This window comes from Alexandromys fortis, unplaced genomic scaffold, assembly GCF_014885135.2.
Source record: "Alexandromys fortis isolate MF-2015 unplaced genomic scaffold, M_Fortis_MF-2015_v1.1 scaffold_26, whole genome shotgun sequence".
Taxonomy (NCBI): Eukaryota; Metazoa; Chordata; class Mammalia; order Rodentia; family Cricetidae; genus Alexandromys; species Alexandromys fortis.
In genome coordinates, this window is record NW_026067894.1 from 15,758,355 (window position 1) to 15,779,490 (window position 21,136).

At 50.6% G+C, this 21,136-nt stretch overlaps 2 long non-coding RNA genes across 3 annotated transcripts; one reads left to right on the forward strand and one right to left on the reverse strand.

Annotated features, from left to right (window-relative positions):
• The first annotated feature begins 1,060 nt into the window (after positions 1-1,060).
• On the forward strand, positions 1,061-2,497 carry LOC126507343 (uncharacterized). The gene is made up of 2 exons (XR_007593497.1): positions 1,061-1,232; positions 1,971-2,497. It is a non-coding gene; the product is annotated as an uncharacterized lncRNA (long non-coding RNA).
• Positions 2,498-12,290: 9,793 nt separating this feature from the next.
• On the reverse strand, positions 12,291-13,725 carry LOC126507337 (uncharacterized). Of its 2 annotated transcripts, none has more exons than XR_007593495.1 (3): positions 13,487-13,725; positions 12,918-13,265; positions 12,291-12,459 (listed from the first exon to the last, which is right to left on the reverse strand). It is a non-coding gene; the product is annotated as an uncharacterized lncRNA (long non-coding RNA). The 2 variants fall into 2 exon arrangements; XR_007593496.1 differs by having other exon boundaries at positions 12,918-13,227; positions 13,487-13,723.
• Between the last annotated feature and the right edge of the window lie 7,411 nt (positions 13,726-21,136).

A 21,136-nucleotide genomic window follows, 5' to 3' on the forward strand; every position in this document is an offset into this window, starting at 1 on the left:
CAACAGCCAGAGGCTTTTGAGACGCCCGTTAAGTAAATGCTTGCACACACACACACACACACACACACACACACACATACACACACACACACTGTTTGCTTTAAGAAGCTAATTCCAATTCAGACTTTGATATTTACATGACAAATCAGACAACACACAAATACCCTCAGGGCTATCAGCAATAAAGATGCCCAGCCAGGAGGATCCCAGTTCTTGCAGCCCCTCACCCCTATCAAGCAGTGATTGGTCATTACCAGCTGAAGATAAGTTGCCCTGACCCTCCTGTATTCAGAAAGGCTGCCAGTGACTGTGGGTAAGTGGCTGAAGAGAAGCCCCGCTAGTCCCTGGTGGCCAAGGGACTTGTTCTATAGAAACCGAGTAACATATCTCTACACCAAACAGGCATCTGCTGGAGAGCGTGGCTAGCATTGGGGAAAGAGCGCTGCCCCAGTGGTCACTAGGAAACAGGAGTGGGCAGAGTGAGGTGGGGATGATCAGCGGAGAGAACCCTGTTAGGTGCAGTCACTCTTATCCTCGTCTGTTTTAAATATCAATTGCTATGCAGGTTAAATACTTATTCAGATGCCTTTTAGCTTAAAAGCAAGCTAATTGATCTCTGGAGATGGAGAATGAACAGTGAAGAAACTACACTAATTAAAGAATCAACTTCCACTCTCTGTTTTATTTTGTTCTTTTCTGACAATGCTGCTGGAGCGACAGAAATGGGCCTGGGGGAGCAAAACACACATGCTGTTTTTACTACTTGATATCCAAACACGCTCCCCCTCCTCCAACGGGGTTTCTGATTGGGAGGAGCTCCACCCCCAGGAGCTCTCTTGCAAACCGTTCCCATGCAGTATGATGCTACAAATGTCAGCGCAGTTGTTCTGAGTCAGGATCCACCAACGTTCCCTGCCCTCTGCCCTCCGCCCTCCAGTCCCCACCTACTCATGGGGGAGGGGCTTGCCTGAGAGGCCAATGAACTCAGTGTTGCTTGGGCGGGGGCGGAGCTTCCGGTCCTTTATATGGAAGTAAGAAATAAACATTCACAAGTGTGAAACTGTCCGAGTTGTGCTATGATGCTCCAAGCATCTCAGAGTTTGAAGCCGTCAGATCTCGCACTTAGAGATGCTCTGTGACAATTCAAGCGAGGATTTCGAAATCACGAGGCGCTCAGATCTGACACACTGCTTGTCCCAAATATCTTGGATAATGGGCACTCAACCTATAAGGTACAAAGGGCGCATCTCTTCTTCTGTTCTCCTGAGGTCTGGAGAGACCTCAGGGTCCATTGGGTTTCTCTTCTCATCCTATCCCAGACTCTTATGCCACCTGCATACCCTGCAGGGCAGAGATCGAGCGACTCTGGCTTGCTGATGGAACTGCAGCCCCGGAAGCTACAGAGGAGCGGGCTCCTCGGGGCCTTTGCTCTGTTCACTGTGCAGTGAAACTCTAAGACGGGGGTCGGCAACCCTGGCACACCAACTTGACAACCGCGGAAACCCTTCCTGGCAGATCATTTTGCCAGAAACGCGCTTTGGGAATCGCTATGTTCCAGTGATTTGGGCATAAGTTTTCCTTCCCCTTGCTTCCGCGCCAAGGGGCACTTTAAATCTAGGGCTATATTTTCCACGTCTCAGTCTGCTCCATGCACCCCGTGCTCAGCCCCCGAGCACTACAGAGGAACATGACAGATTGCAGAAAAGATGAAGTAAGGGGTCTACTTGTCCCCAGGGGGTCCTAGAGAGACAGGTCCTTCTCTCTCCTGGGCTGATTTCCGGAGCCAGGAGGCTGGTGGCTTTAAATACAGCCTTAGAGGGATGCGAGCTCATGCGGCTCTCATTAGTGTGTCGCTGTGTGTGCACACCTAGGCAGGTGTGGGCACACGTCTTGCCGAGGTGTAAGCCCAGCAGGGAGGAGAGCGTGGGGAGCCAATTCATCAGCCTCATGCTTTGTGCCTTTCTCCCCAGGGCCCTTGTCTGAAATAAGAGACTCTGACTTAATTATGATCATTAGCAAATGGGGCTTCTTGAGTCTTCACCAGCTTGCGGCTGTTGGAAGGAATCCCCAGCGACCTTGTCGTCCACCCATGCCAGTGATAGAGATGTTCAACCATTCGGCTCACCTCTCACTGAACACTCAGCGAGGCCAAGACCGTGTGTTGGGCACCTGAGCCACAGCTGTGAACGTGGCGAGCGTTGAGGACACGTCCACTCCACACCTCTTGCTTTTTCCCCTACTCTATAACGTATTTCACAGATAATTGCTCGTAAACATTTCTATTACGCTACTTTCTTGACTGTGTGTGTGCACACCATAACACACGTGTGGAGGCCAGAGGGCAGCTTGGGGGAGTCAGATCTGTTCTTCCACAGGTATGTGTCACAGGGGTCAAACTCAGGTCCTCAAGCTGTGTGATAAGAGCCTTACCTGCTTTGTCATCTTTCCAGCCCCCCCCCCCAGTTCATGATAATAGAAAAGATCTGTTTGTTCCTTTGTTCTGTCTGTCTGTCTATCTATCCTCCACCTTGCACAACAGAATATAAACTCCATCAGTCTATGTGTCTGGTCTATCCACAATACACAACACAGAGGGTTCATTCCATAAACACTTCTTAAATATATATATATGAATATGCACGAAACATATGAATCTGTATAGGCAGGCATGCCATGGCTAGCCAGCAAATCTCCAGGAAGGTAAGAAATGGACAGCGGTTTTGAATCAGAGCTTTTGTCTCAAGGTGACAGAAGGGAACACTGTACAAGGTTAAGACTATAATCCAGGTCTTTAAGCAATGAGATGGGATGGGGCATCCACAGAACTATCAAGATCAGAAAGCTGAACTCCTTTAACCCAAAGCCAGAGAGATCCCTAAACTTCCCTCATCATGGCCACTCAGAGAGCCCAAGGCTGTTTACGACAGGGAGGGCAGCAGGTGCATCTGCAGGACTGCAGCTAAGTTGCGACCTCCAAATTTGCATGGGCCGTCAGCAGCAACAGAGAAAATGGATTCGTTCTGAATTTTTAAATTTGAGGTTTACAGGCGCAGTCCCCTAAAACCTGCACGTTGAACAAATGCAAAGGCTGGGATTCCTGCATCTCCATCTGGCAGAGGTTGAGCAGGGAGACTCTCCCCAAGGCTACACTAGAGCCAGCAAAACAGAATCGTCAGTAGCACCCACTGGGCCCGCCTTCCGAATCACTGCCATCATGATTTCATGTAGTCCTCATGACAACCCTGTGTGGTGGGTTCTACCATGTGTCACTGCTTGCAGAGGAAGGGAAGAAGGCTCAGCAAAGCCAGCGATCTGCACGGAATCCCAAGGCTCTGCAGATCCGTGGGTGATGAAAGACCATCCCAGGACCCGGTGAGCTATTCCTAAGCCCCACTGAGGAAGGCTGACCCCTGGAAGTCAGGCCTGCAGCACATGGTCCTAGAACTTCAGGTTCTCTCCAGAGGCTGCTCTGAGTCTATCCTTTCTACGGTACGTGGCATGTGGCTCTCATTCCAGTCATTTCCAGTGAATTCTTTCATAGCCTCGCTGGGTTACGAGTAACAGCAGCTAAACCTATTTTCCCAGTCGAAGCAATTGAGCCATGAGACTACGACAGAGGCAGACCTTTCCCCAGAAGGACAGGCTGGGTGACAGCCTCCTGCAGAATGTGACTTTTCCATGTTTGGGTGGTCCCTGGTCCAGTTTCCCGTCTCCCACACAGGTATGGCTTTCCATGGGAGGCTGCGACCTCTGGGCTGTGGCTGAGGGACAGGCTCTAACGAGGGGCAGGGTCTCTGAACTACAGGGTACACTCAGGTCCTCCACGGTGTCACCAACACACTTCTACAATCAAATGCCCGACCTGCTTCCCAGACCTACTCTGCCCTTGGGCCTCCCATCCAGGGACATCCATGACCTTCCACAGTCCAGCTGGAAAGCAGGGTCATTCTCATCCTCTCCGTCCCTTGCTTTGTGATCTGCCCTGCCACCTGCAAGGTTCCCACTCTACCCTCCCTGCTCCAGCTTCCCCTTGCTCTCTCCCTCCCGGCTCTTCCCAGAGGACTGGGGGCTTCACAAATCTAGCTGCCACCCCCACTCCGCCTTACTCCCCTTCAGCCTCCTCATGCAGTGTGTGATTTAGTCACACCAGAGTTTTGCTCAGCCTGGCTAAGGGCTGTCACTTCCTCATGACCTTGCTCTGGTTTATTCGTAGTGACAACATATCGGAGCACTTTTCCCGTATCGGATATCATGCCAGATGCCTCACACGCATCGTCTTGCTTAATCTGGGCCATGTCCCTAAGTATTAGACACTAGTTGACATGTCAGAAGAGGCTGAGGTTCCAACGAAGCTGTAACCCGCTCATGGCTCACACCTAGAAGCCAGAGGTGCCAAGTGTCTCCGTCCCCTAGATGCCACTTACTGGTGGTTAATGGCCTTGTGTGTTTGCCCCATGGCTCTGCCCGTGTCAGTCCCCACACTTGACAGTAAAGTCCTCAAGGAATGAACTGCTCACTCCAGAACCAGGAGCGAGTGAACAGTCCTGTGTGGTGATTCAGTCTGTAACTTACCTTAATGACAACAGAAAAGTCACCAAATGCCCGCTATACCACCCTATTCTAAGCATGGGAAATGTAACTTGGAGCTAAGTGAGCCAGTCCCTCCTTTCAAGATGGCATCCTCTTGTGCCAGGAGCTAGGAGGAGAGTGTGCAAGGGGAGGCTCTGGAGAGAGTCAGAGAGACTCGACACAGCACACGTATCCAGTCCCTCGGCACTCCAGGCAGTAGGCAAATGGGTGCGTGTTTCTGCCCACCGCACACTGCTCACAGCCTAACCAGGCAGGGAGCGGGTAGTAAAATACAGCAATCACCAACAACAGGATGGCTCCTCTGCTGCGGATCCCATACTCTGAGGCAGAGGACGGAGACAAGGTTCCAAGAGTTTCCTCAGATGACAGGATGTAGGCAAGGCCTTTAAGGGCAAGAAGTGGACAGAGCAGGAGAGAAACTGCCCAGCAGGCAGGGGGAGCAAGGAGGGAGCGCACTGTAGCTGGGTGTGAAAATCATGCCCTGCCTAGTCATCTCTCCTCGGACAAATCCTTTCTGTCTCTGGAACCTCAGCTCCCTCCTGCGGTGTGGCCATGCTGTCTGAGAGCCAGCTCACTGCAATGGTACCTTTCCTCTAAGGGGTGCTGGCTCTGCACGTGAGCACAAGAGGAAGTGGGAGTATTTCAAAGAGAGTTGTGGCCTCTCAGACCCTTCCCGCAGCCAGGGCATCTGAAGGTCTTCAGAAGAGCATATGGTGCAGGAGAAATGAGGTGGCACCCCTCCCGGCTGGGCAGCAGACTGCAGCCACCTGTGCTGAGTGGGTGACCTGGGGTTCCCAGTCCTCACAGCAGGGTATGTCCCATCTCGGCCTCTTCGTGGAGCGAAGTAGCTGCAACCGACACATCTCCGAGGCCAGGATTCTCACCAGGCATCCTCCAGAAGCTCACCCTGCCTGGCTTCTCTGTTTCATGCCTCATTTTCCCCGGAAGGACCAGAACATAGTGGCCTGGCACTTGGCTGTTTTGCATCCCAGCGACTCACCGGCTGTTACTTATCCCCTATGTGAGCTAATTTTTACACCTGTGAAATTCACCTTCCAAGACTGCTGGGCAGGGTAAAAGACAATGTCTGTGTGCCTGACACAGAATGGCTGCACCTTGCCAGCTGCAGGCTCTCATTCCTTTCCAACCTACACGCGAGGCTCCCAATAAGGCTGGTCTCTAAATTCGCAAGTCCTGGATTCAACTATCTTCTGTCTATGTCTGATGCCAGAAGACACCAACTGCCCCGGGTTAGACATCAGGTAAATCCTGACCTCCTGTGTCCATGCAGATTTAGCCGAAGAACATCTTGGTACCGCCTCCCTAGTGCACCAGCTCCCCTGATCCAGCCCCAGTTCTTACCACCGGAGGATGCTGCCCCAGCTCTCTGTGCTCCTCTGGAAATCAGCCACTCTACACTGTACCATTCCCCGTGCCCGCCCACGCCTGGCTTTTGCTCCAGCCACCGGCCTCATGCTAGCTGCCTGGTAATGGTTGGGGAAGTGAGCTGATGGGCAAAAAAAGAGGCTCCATTGCTCTCTGGGACCAATTTGTGAGTTTTCAGCGGCAGTTCTCGCTCTCAGTTTCTGCTTCGTCCTTGCCTGCCTGCTGCTCTGCTCGCATATCCTGGCTGTTAAGAATCAGAAGGAGGTAGGAGAGGTGGGGATCACCCTCCACCAGGAAGTTGGCAAGGGAAAGTGATTCTTGTTTAGAGGTGGACTGGGCGGGGGCAGCCGGTAGAGGAATGGAGGGCCTGAGAGATGACCGGTTCCATGTGGGATCCAGAGACAGAATCCACTTCATCTGTTGCCTTTGCTTCCTTTGGAGCACAGGCTACAGATAAATGGGGCAGGTTTGGAAGCCCAGCTCTGTCCCTGCCTGCTGATCACAGACCAGTGGAGTGGCCAACCAAGGAGTCCTCTGCCACCTGCAAGCTATGTGAGCCTCATCATCCTTAACTGGAGACGGAGGAGGCAATCTTGAGAGGCCGTGATCACCCTCGAGAGCTCTCAGAGGACTATCTTTTGACCTCCCCACCACGGCTTGACCTCACCGAGCTGTGTCTCCGACCACAGGGTTCCACGAGGATCTAATGAGATGCCGCCATCGGCAGAGCGCCCGGTGCACAGAACCCTTGATGAACCGCAGCAATGCTATTTTCATTTCCATACTCCACTGATCCCGCATCACACTCTTTTTTTTTTCAATTTTAACATCCCTGAAATCGAGATGGGTCTTGCAATAGATGATAAGAAGGCACCGTGTCATAGTTTAATTGGTGGCATTTTTTTCCCTTAGGGAAGTAACATGAAAGTCTGAGCTTACAGCCGACAACGTCTCGGGCTTGAGGAAACCAAAACAGCCCCCAGGCAGGAGGAGTAGCTCCCACAGAGGACCTGGCCTGTTGTGTCCTGAGTATATTGTACCCACCAGGGACCTTGTCCAGGACAAGTCCTCCGCTCACTTCAGGGACACTGGAAACCTTTAGAGAGAAGCTTGCTTCCACTCGCACATATCCCCCGGGCCTCATGACCATAGAACCAGATTGTGGAATATGGCAATGCCATGCGGGCTGAGGCCCAGCCCAGCAGTCCCCAGCTGTTTGGTGGGAAAGTGGATTTAGCAGTGGAAGGGGAATCCCCCAAATCCCTAGAGCTTTGTTGCATCATAGCTTCTGGGGAAAGTTAGCAAGGAGTACCCTAGGAGAGAAGAGGTGAAGGAGGTTGAGGATGTCCATCCACTCTTTAACCGAGCATCTTCTTAACCACCCCCACCCTCCCTGCGACAGTTCTCTGTTGCCACAGTTGCTTCAACGCCCCCTTGACGAATCCTTTCCCTGAATACCCCTTGACCCAGGAACTAAATGGCCAGTGTGTCAGGCCATGTGAGTGGAGCGTGGGCTACTCGAGGCTCCTGCCCTCTGAACTTGTGGGTTACACGTACTGAATACAATCCTTGGTTCACAAAAGTCACTCAGACTTGCAGCCCTTCTGGGATGGATCTCAAAGATGTAGGACCAACAGTGTTTTATCAAGGAAGGAACCCTTCCTAGATTGATGTGGGATTCCCCTCTGTACGCTATGAATGTGTTTTATTACCATTGGTTATTAAAGAAGCTGTTTCAGCCAATGGCTTGGTAAAGCCAGGTGGGAAATCCAAACAGAGCTATAGAGAGAAAGTAGGCGAAGTCAAAGGATGCCATATCCTTGCTGAAGGAGAAAGACGTGAGCCACCAGCCAGAACCTTACCGGTAGGCCACAACCTCATGGTGATTCACAGATTAATAGAAATGGGTTAATTTAAGATGTAAGAGTTAGCTAGAAATATGCATAAGCTATTGGCCAAACAGTGTTGTAATTAATATAGTTTCTGTGTGATTATTCGGGTCTGAGCAGCCAGGAAATGAACGAGCAGTCTCCGCCTACACTAGATCAAGCCAAAATGGCCTTTCTTCCTGAACCTTCCCAGTAGTCAGAGGTCAACAAGGATTCAGGTGAGCTATGTGGCCAAGGTCCAGCAACATAAAATACTAGAGCTCAGATCTACCCTTGCAGCTAGCTCCTCCCCCAGCTGCTCCCCCTCCTTGAGCTGTGAGAAGTCTTCCATCTTCTCTCCTAAGCCACAATCCTCAACAAAGCAGATATCAAAGGCTCAGGTGGGAGGCAGCATAGTCAGAGCCCCAGGGTGGAGAGAAGCCAGGCTTATAAGCAGCAGCCTGGGAGCCCACGTGGCATCCCTGGCCCTTACCCTTGCTCTGAGAAGCCATTAACTATGCAACATCTCATTTTGTTCCTGGGTAGCCAAGGGCTCCAAGTCACAGGAGGTGACATTGCTCTCCAACAGGTAAGTTGTTCAACAGATGGGCAGTCGGGTGGCAAAGAAATACATTATTAATGTTTCTGGTTAAATTAACTGATTAAAACCACCCCAGGTAAAAACGTACATATCAGCGCTTTGCCCACAGCAAATGAGGAATTAATGGAATATGGCTGTTTCTCTGTAATGAGACACAGACAGGGGCTGTCTGGAAAAGTTTGCTCTCTTTAGCTCAGCAGCAGGGGGTTGGGGGCAGGAGGCCGGGATCCATCCGTCTGTTAAAGGGACCTCTGCTAGACTAGCTCTGGGCAGGGCAGGGAAGAGCGGCCCAAGAGCTTCTTCGAGCCTGACAGAGATCCTTTCAAAGCTTCTTGCTTTGCTGGAGGCCTAGAGGGGGCTTGAAGCAGGTGCCCACTAGCAAGAGCCTGGATCAGGTACGAAAGGGTGCCTGTGGAGAGCCATTACAGTGAGGCCTGGCATGTCCCTCCCTGGTGACTTAAAAATCAGTCTGCTCAGCAGGCCTCACTTTCCTTATCTGCAAAAAGGAAAAGAGACTACGATCATCTTGAATGTTCTCTTAACTCTCGCCACCGCAACTAGCTTCTAGGTTAGTACCCGGTGTTTGTCCTGTCCTCACACTCTGGCTAACACTAGCGGCAGCTGAGCCCCATGGGAGATGAATGTACCCACACATCTTCCCTTGCATGGCTCTGCGGAAGTCTCTCTCTAAACACAAGCAAAGGAAGACACTCATGTGAGCCTAGCTGTTGAACACACATTCCTATGCTCTAACTGATTCTCCCAGGCCCACATACAAGCACAAGCAAGGCTGTGCACAGACACACACCTCAGAGTCCCCCCCGAGCTGAGTACAAAGGTGATGCTCCATGGTTCAAGGATAAGAGGATGGCACGCTCAAGTGAGGGCACTTGAGAGACAGCGCTAGGACTGAGAAGCACAGGGAGGAAGCTGCTAACACGGCAGACTAAGGGCCAGTTTTCTCCTCAGTAAGATCAGTTCTATGCCAAGGTTTCAGGAGCTCGGGGAAGCTGTGACCCAATTCCAGCAAGAGTGAGATTTTGCATTCATTAGCCAGGCATTCATATCCTAACCAAGGCTTTCCTTGATCCAGAGACCAGCGGTGGCTAGAGTCCCACAGGCCCAGAGGACCTGCCCATGCTGGGTGCGAATGCAGGGGCAGAGGCCTGGCTGCTCTGGCAGCTCCTGCCCCATCCCCAGGAGTAGGTGGTAGATGCTGATTCTGAGGGCAAAGAGGGATTGGCTAAGAAAAGCTGTTTTTCTCTGGCTACTAAGTCAGCTGGCTGGGAGGAGAGGAGGGGAGGGAATGTTGAATCCCGCGACCCTATCATAGGCCTTTCTGGCCCGGGGTTCCACGTGAGAGAACAGGGAGGGCGGCACCAGCTGATAGCCGCCTAACAGCTCCCTGCCGGCAAGGGGGCCTGCTAGGGGGTCAGCGGCGGCAGGCGAGGCAGTATCATTAGCTGTTTACCCTGAGAAAGTTCACACATTCGGAGGCCGCGCTCTGAGCTGTCAAAAACACAGCATGCAGGGCTGGCAGCTCTGCCAACTGAGCTCCCCAGGGCCCAGCAAAGCAAATATTTAGCAGGCGCCTGGCTCTCCAATGCACACGCGCACACCTATTCGCAGGGGGCAGACATGCCAGCACACAGCCTCAGGTTATGGAGTAGGGTTACTAGCCAGATACGCAGGTCCTAGGGGCACAAGTGCCAGGGCACACAAATGGGCACACACTCGCAGGCTAATAGCCTGCTGCCTCACATATGAGGCAGTCATTATGCGTCAGAATCCTCTCCAAGAGCACACCAACACACATCTGCTCACTCAGACACATGTATGCCGATGTTCACAGGCATAGACTTAGACTCACGCACGTGTGAATTCACTGAAGTATTCTCACAGGCACATGTTCCCGTCCCTGCACCACAAGCCCACAGAGTCTGCTCCCTAGCTCTCCCTCCCAGCATCTGGACTCTCTGTCCACTCTCCCAAACACGTCCTTGGAGCCCTTCTGGAAGCTATCTAGCCTCTGGTCAGACTACCTTAGCTGACGCCTTATGACAACTCCTGGCAACCACAGAGAGGGAGATGCCAATGGGGAGGAGGTCCAGATGGTGCGGGAAGCCCCAGATGTTGTGTGGCAACAAACAAGCCTGCTAAAATAGAACTTGGCTCCATCTTGGCCCTGCAGAGTGCCCCTTCCACAGGCTGGGGCTTTGCTGTCACAGCGCAGGCAGGGTGGCACTGTCAGAAGCAAGTCCAGCCAAGGGAGGGTTCAGCTCTGGGATCTGAATTTCTTAAGAGCCTTGGTTGCTCGGATAAGGCTCTCTGGAGCACTTGGGTCCTGGCAGCCCTGAGGAAGTGAGGGTGTTCAGTGCTGAGGTGGGCATCTGGGAGAGGACTCCTGAGCAACCCTCCATGCCCTCAGCCCCCACTGGCCTGGCCATGTATGTATCTATGCCAGGTCTGCAGCCTCCCAGCAAATGCGGAACCCCCAACCCTCAGGAATCTCACTTCAGGTCCACCACTGCACTGATTTTCAAGGTCACTGTCTCCTAGTTGCCAAGGTCACTCAAGATTAATGCTCTACCCACATCAGTTTTGCATTAATTTTTCAAGGTCTCTGCCCTCTGGCACCCTAAGACATGGCACGTGGATCTCAGAAGTCGTCAGCTAGAAATCCTCAAGACCATTTTCTGATGACCTCTAAGGTCACAGTGACTCTCAGATTCCTGGGGCCCTATTTCTCCTTTAAGAAGGCTCTCCCTGCCTTCTGCCCCTTGCCCCCTATTTGGTGGTCTTGACAAGGCAGCAAACCTCCCCTCGGAGCAAATGTCATAACCATTCTGTCAGCATCAGAGAGCACACAGAGATGGAAAAGAAACAGGGAAGAGATGATTGGCGAGGAGAAGGCCCAGGCTTCAGGGCCTAGAAGACTGTGGCGGTTCACACAACGTGCACACGTGCACACGTGCACACACCAGGGTTTCCCTGTATCCCTCTCTTCCTTCTTCCCTTCCTCCTTCGCCCTCCTTCCTCATCCTCTCTTTCCCTCCCTTCTTTTCCTTCTCCTGTCTCTTCCGCATCACCTCTTCTCTCAATCCCTTCCTCCCTCCTCCTCCTCCTTCTCTCTTCCTCCCTCTCCTTACCCCTGCCTCGCTCTTTCCTCCCCCATCTCTACATTGTCTCTAGGGCCATGAACACAGCTACAGCTTAGACTTCCAGGATTTTATACTCAACTCACCTTTTTGATCTCCAGAAAAGATCCTGGCCCTCCCTCTGATCAGATAGGTCCAGGTGGCTCTGTGTGTTCTCCTGGGGAGGGGGGTGGCATGAAGAAGTGCCAGCGACCCCCTCCTGAGAGGAATTGTAGACTTCACTGAGGCAGAGGAGGAAACTCCTTCTGCGAGCCCAGTAGACACATCCCTGTTCCCCAGGCACTGCCTGAATTGCTAAGCAAGGAAAACATACACAAATAAAGTGTTGTGTCTTGACATTTGATAATTTAAATCCAGCGCGGAAGGGCACCTGCTTAATTGCACACGGAGGGAGCAGCAGAGGAACAGCGAGACAGACTCCAGGGGAGGCGAAGACCCCTGCCCGAGAGCGCTAACAGCTATGCAGCCCAGGGCATACAGCCAGCCAGATTCATCTTTTGAGGTTAAATTAAAGCCTGAGTTTCAGTTTTGACTCAGCCTAATTCTTCTAGCTTCCTCGGTCTACCTCCGAAAACTGGGGCTGTAAGTGGTAAAGATGCATTGAATAGCAAATGCAATTCAACAAATATTATGACACACCGTTCATCACGAGCCCTAAATATTTAACGGTCCAACTTTATGGGGCTTTTCATTTTGTTTTATTTTCACTTTCGCTAGATGCGATGAATTCCACACTAACAGGCCCCGTGCAGAGGCGCCACCATGCCCTACTTTGCAGGAGGAACAAAGTGAATCCGGTTCAGATGATTGTGACCTCCGGGATCTTTTCAGCCTTATCTTGGCTCTGCCCAGCTGGCTTCCCAGGGGGAAAAAATAATAATAAAAGTGAGATAGAAGGAGAGAAAGGGGAAGGGGGAGGCAGGAACACAGAGGGTCGCAAAGCCTCCCCTGGCCAATTCATTTCTGTTTAATCCGCCTGCGCGCTGGGCAGAGCTCCTTTGTGGTGGCTGAGACCAAAGGTCGGTAATGGATTTCAACAGGTTCCAAGAGCTGTTGACTGCGCACAGCTGTGGGGGGAGAGTGTGAAGCCCCCCCCCGATAGATAGGGGGAGGGAGATAATTGGAGACCCCCCCCCCAAGCCCCACTTTGCCCTCCCGATTCCCTGATTTCACAGATGCGAGAAGAAAATAGGCTGTCCGGATTTCTGTCTGGCCTCCTTCAGGTCTGCTGGTCCGTGGCCTTCTGTGAGGTTTAAAGAAAAGAAGTGGGAGGGAGTGGGGTGCCTCCCATCTAGCCTTCCCCAAGGGACCTACCTGGGAGCTGGGAAGGCCCTGGGGCCATCCACAGGGCTCTTTCAAGGCTGTGGCTCAGTGAAGAAAACAGGAGGGCTCCCTCACTGAGAGGTGGGTGGAGGAGTGAAGGGGCCGACAGAGGTGAGAGCTGTGGAGGCAGACTCTCATTGAAATTTCTCAGCTGGCCACTGCCATCCTGGGTGCGCAAAGCAGCTGTAGTCGGAAGGATTCCTGCCATGATAGGCCAGCCATAGCCACGGCTGCCTGGAGATCTAGCCTCGGGATTCATGCAGACTCCGTGTCACCATTGATACCTTTCCCCGCAGGTCGTCTCGGTAAACAGAAACGAGTGTGGGGCAGTGTGCCAGACTGGCATGGACAGAAGAGCAACGTCACAGAGGCCTTGGTTTTGGATTCAGCCCCTGCTGACTACCTATGACACAGGGCCAGGAGCAGCACTCTGTCTGACGTGTGTACGTGTGGCTTGGCACATCCCAGCCATAAAGGCTGCACTAGACCTGAGCCTGGCTGCGTCTGCTCTCAAAAGCCCAGAATTCACCCTAGTCAAAATAGCACTCCCCCAAATCTACCTTCTCCAACGTCATCCTCCGTCAACCCCTAAAACACCTGCAGATCTGACCACGCGGGGGACAAGGACACGTCAGGCTGCGGATCAGGCATGGTGGGAACGGATCTGTTGTGCCAGTAGAGTAGCGCAAAAACTTTGTGGAACAGGCCCTTGTGACCTCTGAACTCTTGATCCTCCTGTGTCCTGGTTTATGCAATGCTGGGGGTAGCTCTCAGGACTTCATGCATGCCAGGCAAGCACTCTACCAACGAAAACTACAGCCCCAGCCTACCCTTCTCATTTTCTTTAGAAAGCTAGCTAAAATGAATGCCTATTACTCACAATTACAATAAGCCCGACTAGTCTGGATAGAATATCACTTTCCTAAAAGGTTTTTACTTTGCGTGTGTGAATGTTTGGCTGCAGATTCACCACCGGCATGCCACACCAGTGGAAGTCAGAAGAGAGTGTTGGAAACCCCGGAACTGGAATTACAGCCCATTGTGAGCTACCATGTAGGTGCTGGGAAGGAAACCCAGGTTCCCTGCAGGGGTAGAAAGTCCTCTAACCACTGACCCATCCTATCATCCCCCTTATTATAGCTGTTGTTTGTCGCTGCTGTGGGTAGGGCTCACAGCCCTGTATATGCAGCCACAGACATCGTATTGTATCGGAAAGCGACCAGAATCTCTATGATACATACGTGGATTTTTCTCAGATACCTCGTTTTCAGTGGCAGAGCTATGGCTAGAGTCTAGTCTCTCTTTGGCAGACATTTTTTCTGGCCAACGCTAAAAAGGAATCTCTTGAATGAATGAATGAATGACTGCATGCATTCATCGAATTGTTCCATTTTCCTGGGCGACTCTGCCATCACCATCCAAAGGAACATTAGAAGCCAGGAGCTTTCTCTTTCAGAACTGGCCCCTTGAGACTCACCTGCCTCTCCTTGCACGAGCTGCTACAAGGATCACAGAATCTGCTGCTGCGGGCTGGGAAAGAAAACCCTGCCTACCTCCCAGGGAGGCCTGCTAGCCCCGTGTCTGTGGGTTGGCCTAAATGGACACAGCTGATTGCTAGGAACTATCGACGCCTTAGTCCTGGTCCAGGACTGAGTCTCGCCACCATGGGCCTATTTTAGTGGCGTCTCCCTTTCCCTCCTGACTGTTGGAACTCAGTGTCTCCTGAGTTTTGTAGCAACATGCTCTATCTCCGCAAAGTAAATTTGTCAAGCTATCTTGGCAGGCGCAAGATGACTCTTGATAAATGCCGAATCAACAGGGAAACCCAGCAAGGTGGGGCAGTGCGAAACAGTGGAAGCACCTTCTTCAGGGTAACTCCATCTCAGCCTGCTGCCCCCTGGGGAGTAGACTGCTGGGTCAGCCTCCGTCCCATTCCTCCAGCCCTTGTCTCTATGGTCTCCTCACTCTGCTCTTCACCGTGAATCTGACTTGTTTCATTCCTGCCACTTAAGATATTTTGCATTTAGACATGCATTTATTTACCTGCCTCCGAATGAGTAGCCACTATTTTGTTGTTGATTTTGCAGGGCCAGAGATGGGAGGCGAGCACTCTACGGAATGCTCTCCATTCTTGTGCTCCTATGGTGCTAGAACTCAGTAAATGGACTGTCCTTGTCTGGGTAGGGCGTCTAACCCCGGCCATAGTGCTGGAGAGCTGAGACCTTTCTGGGAGAGTCCATCTTCCTGACCACGTCCAGTGAGCCCTTCCCCAGCCTGCTCCATTGGCTGCCCCAAGTGTCCCCTCTGTCTGGCTCCCAGCTGCTGTGCCTCTGGCATCTGGCATGGAGCTCTGTCTGGTTGGGGCTGACCTCCAGCCTGCCCCTTGCTAGCCCCACTTCTCAGGTGTGGATTGCCCATTGCATCTCTGTCCACTCTGGCCTTCGTTGGGTCTTCCCAGATGCTCTGCTTTGCCTCAACCTTCTGCCTGATTTTCTGTCCATCCATGTCCTATACAGTTCCCTGATTCATGATCCTTCTCTGCTCTTGATAATTGTTATGACAACTTAGGCTTGGCATCTCCCCTTTCCTGAGTTGTCTTATTCTCTCTTGGGCTTCCTGGAGGATCAGCTGGCCTTTCAGCTTGCTCCTCCTTTGCTCTCTAGGCTTGGCAGTGAATTCTGTTGACAATTGTTTCTGCTGATGGTTCTAAACTCCAACTTGGCCAGTCTTAGTTTCCACTTATATTTATTATTATTATGATGATGATGTTGATTATGAGTGTGTGTGTGTGTGTGTGTGTGTGTGTGTGTGTGTGTGTGTGTGCGCGTGTGTGTACAAGTGTCCTTAGAGTCCAGGGAAGTTAGATCTCTTTGGAATCCGGAGTTACGGATGGTTGTGAGTGACCTGGTGTTGATGCTGAGGAACAAACTCGTGTCCTCTGGAAGGACAGAACAAGCTCTTAACTGTAGAGCCGGCTCTCCAGGCCTGGGGATGTGAGGCAGTATCTGTGTACCCACCAGAGACTCTCCGGCACAGCATCTATCCCACAAATATCAACTGTGAATGCGCATGCTCAGATCACGGTGACGGGGAGGCATGGAAAACCCCAGATCACTGCTCACCCTGATAACCAAGCATGCCAAAGCAGATTGAACACGACCGGATCCTGTTACAACAGCCTCGCTATGCGGAGCCCATTTGCCATTCACGCTGCGGTCTGTTCCAGTCTGCTTCCATCCCAGATAGCATCCTTTTCTTCTTTTCTCTATGAAGAGAGAACAAAGCCTACACTAACAGGGCTTGTCATCCTGCAAGCGAAGCTCTTTGTTTCCTAATATTCCGGCAGCCCATGTGGGCCAATATGACTAGGTTCAGCGGCTTCCGTCAGACCCACCTTTCCTTACCGTACACCACCTCTGGGCTGGGTGATGGCACTGGCTTTTAGTGCCAGCTCTCAGGTCACATAAGTTACAGCCAAGCCACGCTCCCTCCTGTACGCTGCCTTGACTGACGGATGAAAGGGAGGGGGTTATGATGTGGACCTAAGAACAGGCTCTATTTAGTCCCAAACAGTGTTAAACTTCTGATAGAAAGATGCGACCTTTGACGGGAATCAGCCTGAAACACCCCCCTCCCCCCAACTTCTGCCCTGCTTAGGAGTTCCTTTATTTTTGTTTCCCCATGGTTTATTTGCAGACCTGTTCATTGCTCACGGCAACCGGGTGTCGAAGCCATAGGTACAGTGCAATATGTCTTGCTACTTTGGCTGACCTGAGGCAGCAGAAGATACTCATGTGCCTTGCACACTTTTTCCCAACATTCCTGGGGGCAACGGTGAGCTCTGCATGAAGGCGTGTAGACCTGAGTGCGACAACATCTAGCTGGAGATGGTGACGGAGGTCATATGTGAAAAGGACCAGTTTCTTCCATATATTAGAGGGAACTGTCTTCAGTGGTCAGGAAGTGGCGGGGGGCTCACCTTAGCCCTACTCTGATGGCTCTGCTTCTCCCAGGAGCTTCTCCCTGTCTATGATCCATCTTTATGCCCCTCCCTCTCACAGAATGAGAGATCATTTGTCTGTATCTGCAGGGTCTTCTGGACCACGCTAGCTGTGACAGGGCTACAGGGCCTCACCAGCCATGACCTGAGCAGTGTTGCCCCAGAACCCCTCCTGTCTCAGAGCCTCTATCTGGGAGTGCATGGGCAAATGGGGACAGCAGTTCTACCGTGGGGACCTGGCAGTATCAGTGCCATAGGGCGGGACAAGCAAGCTTCTTCCATCCTGGACTTTCTGGGCAAAAAAGTCTGGATGGTTGCCGAGTAGCCTCTGCTGCTGTCCTGGGTCTCTGTGCCCTTCCCTGGCACACAGACTGAGCTGGTATCTCAAGGCCTCTCTGCCCACTCTATTTGCCTGCTGCAGATTCCAGGGATATGGCTCTCCTTTTCTGTTACATATACATATTTCTGAATCTTACCTTCATTCAGATGCCAAACCCACAGCTTCTTTCTTCCCAGGACACCTTGATCTTGAAAAAAGATGGGCTTTTCAAAATCCCAGCAAAATTCTTCACAAACCCCGAAAGAACAATACTCAACTTCATATGGAAAAAGCAAAAAACCCAGGGTAGCCAAAACTATCCTGTACAATAAAGGAACTTCTGAAGGCATCACAATCACTGATTTCAAACTCTACTACAGAGCTACAGTACTGAAAACAGCCTGGTACTGGCATTAAAACAGACAAGAGGACCAATGGAACCGAATCAAAGGCCCAGATATCAATCCACACACCTACAAACACCTGATTTTTGACAAAGAAGCAAAAAGTATAAAATGATAAAAATAAAGCATATTCAACAAATGGTGCTGGCATAACTGGATATCAACATGTAGAAGAATAAAAATAGATCCATATCTATCCCATGCACAAAACTCAAGTCCAAATGAATCAAAGGCCTCAACATAAAGCCAACCACACTGAACCTCATAGAAGAGAAAGTGAGAAATACACTTGAATGCATTGACACAGAAGACTACTTCCTAAATATAACCCCAGCAGCACAGACACTGAGAGAATCAATTAATAATGGGCCCTCCTGAAGCTGAGAAGCTTCTGTAAAGCAAAGGACATGGTCAACAAGACAAAACGGCAGCCCACAGAATGGGAAAAGATCTTCACCAACCCCACATCAGACAGAGGTCTGATCTCCAAAATAGACAAAGAACTCAACAAATCGGTCATCAAAAGAACAAATAATCCAATAAAAAATGGAGTACAGACATAAACAGAGAACTCTCAACAGAGGAATCTAAAATGGCTGAAAGACACTTAAGGAAATGTTCAACATCCTTAACCATCAGAGAAATGCAAATCAAAACAACTCTGAGATTCCATCTTACATCTGTAAGAATAGCCAAGATCAAAAACACTGTTGACAAATCATGCTGGACAGGATGTGGGGTAAAGGGAACACTCCTCCATTAGCTGGTGGGAATGCAAACTGGTACAGCTGCTTTGGATTTCAGTATGGCGATTTCTCAGAAAATTAGGAAACAATCTTCCTCAAGACCCAGCAATACCACTTTTGGGTATATATCCAAAGGATGCTCAATTGTGCCACAAGGTCATGTGTTCAACTATGTTCACAGAAGCATTGTTTGTCATAGCCAGAACCTGGAAACAACCTAAATGCCCCTCCACCGAAGAATGAATAAGGAAAATGTGGTACATTTACACAGTGGAGTACTACACAGCAGAAAAAAAGGACATCTTGAATTTTACAGGAAAATGGATGGATCTAGAAAAATCATATTGAGTGAGGTAACCCAGACCCAGAATGACAAACATCATGTGTACTCACTTATAAGTGGCTTTCAGACATAAAGCATAAAAAACTCCACAAATCACAATCCCAGAGAACCTAGACAACAAAGAGGACCCTAAGAGAGACATACATGGATCTAATCTATATGGGAAGTAGAAAAGACAAGATCTCCTGAGTAAATTGGGAGCATGGGGACCTTGGGGGAAGGTTGAAGGGGAGGGGAGAGGAAAGGAAGGGAGTGGAGAAAAATATATAGCTCAATAAAAACAATAAAAACATTTAAAGATAAAAGATGGGCTTTTCTCTACCTCAAGATTCTCACGGTGTTGGGCTTACGGCTGGGACATCCTAGTCATCTTTCTGAGCTCACGCTCACCTTCAGGCCTCACCCTGAAGGTCACATCTTCAGCTCAGCTTTCCCTGACCTCCCAGCCCTTCCTCCATCACACTTATTACAAATTGTAATTATATCTGGAAAATATGAAGGTGACAGATCGCTCCCTGGGCCACCTTGATCCTGTGCCACTGGATTTTTCCCTGCCAAAGGAAGACACGGGCAAAGATGGTGCAGTGGGCCTGCACACCTCACCCAGCAAAAGCACCCTAAATTCCTCTGCCATCTCTCTCTTTCCGGAGAGCCCCATGCTCAGAGGCAGCCTTCTTTTCCAATCTGGTACCTTCCCTTTTACATCTGTAAGCCCTGTTGTATGTGGAGCAATTCAGTTCTCTTAGCTCCTTCATCTTCTTCCTCTCCAATGCCCATCATTCAAAGGAAAGACAGAAAGGTGCATGAAGGTTACTAATGACTTGGTTTGAATTTTATGATGGGCATTTATCCGCTAGATGGTCTCAGTTTTCTTTCGTGTGGTCCGTGGTGTTGAACGTCATAGATGTTTTAGTCACCACTGGATATCTGGCACTAAGCATAGCTAGGGTACTTGCTTCTCTAAGTGAACATGTTTTTAATTGCAGTCGGAACGTCTAAAGCCCCTGCAATGCTGAGTGTCAACCATACCCAGTTAGGAGGTCGCCACTGCTGGCTGCACAGCCCTTGCCCTCCGAGCCTTGCTGTGCAATCGCCAGTCTCTGGAATTTCCAGCCACAACATTCATAAAGGTTTGTTCCAGTCAAGTGGAGGAGGGGTCTTCTGAGACTGGGATATTGGGGTCCCTGCAGCATCTCTATGTCTGGGGAAAAACCAGCTCCCCTTCTCTCCCCTGCCCTTCCCCCAGACCCAGCAAAGATGAGAATGACTGACACAAGCATTAAAGATCTGGAAACTTCCCTCCTGGATGATCTCACTAATGGTAAATTGATGGGATTGAATACATTCGAGTCGGAAATGATCCAAATATATGCTAATGAAGCTGAATATGCATTATTTAGACTAAAACAAACTAACTGCGAGTCAGGAAATAAAGTAGGTGAATTATTAGTTTGGCAACTCAAAGAATCGGAAAACTCAAGCACCGTTCCAAAGACAAGGCAGCGGCAGGCAGGAAAATGTGGTTAATGAATTCTAAACCAATTAACCGCAAATTGATGGTGCGCTTGAAGACTCGCCACCCCCGACTCCCCCAGATTGCGGGCTGAAAATGTAAAAGGAAAAAGTGCTGTCACAATGCAGTTTTTCTTGCTTCTTCCTCCTGAAACACGCACTCCTGAAAACCCGAGTCTCGGGGAGGGAGGGAAATTCCGGGGGTGGGGGAGAGCTACAAATTGATTTTAGAGCCAAGGAATGGGACTAGTTTGGTCAGGGGTGATGTGTGTGTGTGTGTGTGTGTGTGTGTGTGTGTGAGAGAGAGAGAGAGAGAGAGAGAGAGAGAGAGAGAGAGAGAGAGAGAGAGATTATGCCAAGAGAAACGTCTTGACTCTTAATCTGAGAAATTTATTCTCAGAGAGAGACTCAGCAAGCTTTGAAGAGGAAACCTGAGCAGGTGAAGAAAACACAAGGCCCTGCCTTGCTGAGACCTCAGCTGGAGCAAACCCCTTTGTCACCGGGGAACCTCAGGAAAAGGAAAGATGGTGGAAAGCCGGAGGTGGGACTGGAGTCCAAGGGTAGAGCCCATGAATAACAAGGCATTTGGGGACAACAAAGAAAAGGCTGCGGTGGCTTAATTCCCAGCAGGGTAGAGTCTTTCTGATCCTAAGAAAGGAGTGAACTGGGTGTAGTGGTGTGCACTTGAGAGCCAAAGCAGGAGGATTGAGTGTTTGAGGATAGTTTGGTCTACGGCCTGAGGTCTTGTCTCAGGAAGACAAAGAGATAATAAAAAGGGAAAGGGAGGGAGGAAGGGAAAGAGGGAGGGTTGGCTGGAACTGGCCTGGGTCCACCAAGAATTAGACATTTACTGAAAGTTCCATTTGCTGGTCGTCACTATCCTGAG